The sequence below is a fragment of the Phyllostomus hastatus genome, unplaced genomic scaffold (assembly GCF_019186645.2).
Source record: "Phyllostomus hastatus isolate PE091 unplaced genomic scaffold, TTU_PhHast_1.1 phas_contig_40, whole genome shotgun sequence".
In the NCBI taxonomy this organism is placed as follows: Eukaryota; Metazoa; Chordata; class Mammalia; order Chiroptera; family Phyllostomidae; genus Phyllostomus; species Phyllostomus hastatus.
In genome coordinates, this window is record NW_025333872.1 from 72,451,610 (window position 1) to 72,454,922 (window position 3,313).

The window sequence follows — 3,313 nt, forward strand, 5'->3', positions numbered from 1 at the left end:
ATCACAAAAGTAGTTTCATTCTTGTCATTACACAGAAATCTACAATGGACAGAATAGCAAGGAAGTCCCGTTTTTTTCTTTTTCTCTTTTAAAATATTTTAACAGTGAGAGCTACATGAGGTTTTAAGGGATAGTTGCATTTTTTTATACAATAAAAAAGTGTTTATTGACCAACTGGGAAAAAGTTGAAGTAAAAGATTCTGCATGTAGAGCAAAGAGACAGAAAGAATTCCAGCCAGCTGAGACTGAACAAATTATTTTTTTTAAATATGGAACAGTTCATGAATTTGCATGTTATCTTTGCACAGAGCCCATGCTAATCTGCTACGTGTCATTTCAGTTTTGGTGTATGTGCTCTCGAAGCAAGCAGAACGAAATTTTAATCACACTCTATGTGTGAATTTTAAGACTTGCTAGACTTAATGTGAATGTCCCATAACTTCCTGAAGCTCAAAAACTTTAAAATTAATTTCACTAATTAATTGTACCTACCCTCCAGCATGTATCTATTCCTATATTCTCTCTCTTAGGTACCCAGTCTCCAAATGAGAAGTCTGGGAGTCCATTTTATATTTCTTCTTTTTACCGTCAGTCTATCACTGTGATCTTTCCTCCCATCCAATCAGACACAAAGCCCTAATCAGTCTTCTCTTAAGTCTGTCTGTAGTCTGTTTTATTTCTTAAACAAGTTTCTTTTTTTTTGTGATCCCCAGTGAACTGGAGCCTCTTCAAGGGCGAAGCTTGTTCTTTATGTTTTTCCTAATTTCAACTATCAAAGTTACATAATAAAACACATTCAGTAAGTTTTGTGCCAATGAACTAAATGATCTGGTCCTTGGTCTTCCAGATTCATGCCCTACTTGCCCTGCATCCTGCACTCCAGTCATGCCGTACAACCTACTCTTCCATTAATGCCCTGGGTAATTCCATGTTTCCTTGTATTTACACAGCTGTTACTTCACCCAGGAATGCTCTTTACAATGTGTTGTCCTTCTGGAAATTGGATGATGACTTGGAAAAGTAAATAGAGGAATTAATGCCCCTGTAAAATTTACCTTTATTCCTCTGTTAGTGTGTAGACCTTGCTGCAGATACATTTCTTTTCCTTTCTGGCACACAACAAAACATTTCTCAGCCTCATTGGTTGTTTGACATGGCTGTAGAATGTGAGTGGAAACAATGTATGTACTCTTATGTGTGGCCATATATTCTTCCCAGTTGTCATTTTTCATACTGTTTTCCACTATCAGATGGCTGGTTTAGAGAACCCCTCAAAGGAGATCTCAGGAGCTATGTATGGAAGATAGCCCTGCAGTCATGTGCGGCTAAACCTGGGATACATTCTCAGAATCTGTCATTAAGTGAATTCTTTGTTGTGCAAACCTCATAGAATGCCCTTCTACAAATTTAGGCGTTGAAACCTACTTCTGTAACCAACACAAGGGCTGGTTGCCAGCCGCTACAAAAGCCAAAACTCAGAGGCAGGTGCTGATGTAAAAGAAGGTGGTTTATTTTCATGTGCCGGCCACCAGCAAGATGAGGGGCTCACATCTCAAAACGCATTCCCTGGGAAAATGGGGGACTCATCACAAAGCCCATCTCCACACCTCAGTGGAGGCAGAGGCTTTTATAAGGAGGATGAAGGGAACGGAACAAACAGATCCAGGAAGGGGTTGAAAAGTCCTCTACGTGCAGATGAGCACAGACAGTCCCTTCAGATAAGGCAGGTGATGGTCTGGTGTATGTCATCCTGGTTTAGCTATCCTGGATTCATATCATCCCAGCTTCACGTCATCCTGGTTCCGTGGTTGAAAGTCAGCAAATCTCCCAGATCTGGGATGCCTGAAGATTAAGATCTGCGTCTTTTAAAGTTAGTTCCTAGGATTCTTGTACAAACATGTTGTTCATCTACAAGCTGCACATTAGAGTCAGCACTTAAAGAAACAATGTCAAAAGAATAGTGAGGTGGGTTGCAACTTCTCACATTTACAATTTTCCACTCTTACAGTACTGTAATTTATGTGCTATGCTTTTATTCAACTGGCAGTGCCAAAGGTTTGTTTACACCTGCATCACCACAAACACCTGAGTAATTGTAGTGTAGGCCCTGACAGTTGGCTTTCCTTTTTGTAACTCGAATGCCTGCCCTAAGCTTTGATTGCCTAGGCATCCATTTCTAGGCTGGCATCCATTTCACAGAAGCATCTGCTTTCATTCAGGAAAGCCACTGCGAATGAATAAATGTATTGCCAGCCACGTGGCTAGAGAAAGAGCCAGGCGCCCTCCCCCCTCCCCCACCATGGATGCTCATTTTTTGTTAGAGATCTTGGTTGATTTAGATAACTGGAAAATTTGGAGTACTTTTTTTTCTTCCTGTGCTTTGAATTCCCACTCTTTCATTTTAAATTTACCAATAAAAAGTGTAATCACAAAGCCGACAGCCCTACCCTCAACCCCAATAAAGGCAGAACCTCAGGCCTGAACACATGCAAATTCATGGCAGGGACTCACTCCCTTCTCTGTGTCTCTCTTCCTCTCTCTCTGTCTTTCTCCACGGGACCTAGTTGTGTGCCCTTGGCTGTGCCTTGTACTCTCCAGGGGCTGTAAGTAATAACCTCTTAATTTTTCTTCAAAGTTTCTTAGTGGTTATCATGGAAGGGCATCTTGCAATCATAATAAGAGCCACAAAAGTCAGTCCAATAACATTGACTTAGAAAGGGGAGGTGTCTGGGGGAAGCACCAGCCCAGGTGAGTGCCCCCAGGCATTTTTAGCTGATAATCTTGCTCTGTATGGGTAGACTGAGAGGGCACAAAACACTGATGTGTTGCACTGTGACCTTACTGCAGCTATGACTTCGCTGGGAAACAGGAGTTTTTCTGCTCCATTATAATCTTATGGGACCACTGTTGTATATGAGGACCATCATTGGCTGAAAGATTGTTATTCAGTGCATGACTATATTGGAGAAACGAACCAGGTCCCCAAGTCATTGAGAGCTGCTCAACCATCAGGTCCTGCCTGGGGCCACTGTAAGGGTAAGAAATAAACCTTCATGATGTTAAATCTCAAGTTAAATTTTGGATTTTATCTATTATAGCTGCTGGTGTACTTTTTAACTAATACAGATTTCATTGCATCTTGTAATCCCATTATAACTCATAACAGTTTGTAATCATTGATAGATATGTCTATCATTCTACTAGACATGCCTGTTGTGGAAACTTTATCAGTCCTCCCAGTATTTGGCACAAAATAGGTGTTTTACAAACATAAATTCTAAATTTAATGGGGGACCACATTGTAATATATTGG

At 40.7% G+C, this 3,313-nt stretch overlaps 1 non-coding gene across 1 annotated transcript; it reads right to left on the minus strand.

Moving 5' to 3' along the window:
• Nucleotides 1-263: 263 nt before the first annotated feature.
• LOC123822292 lies at nucleotides 264-370 on the minus strand. Its single transcript, XR_006786263.1, has one exon. It is a non-coding gene; the product is annotated as a U6 spliceosomal RNA (small nuclear RNA).
• Nucleotides 371-3,313: the final 2,943 nt, after the last annotated feature.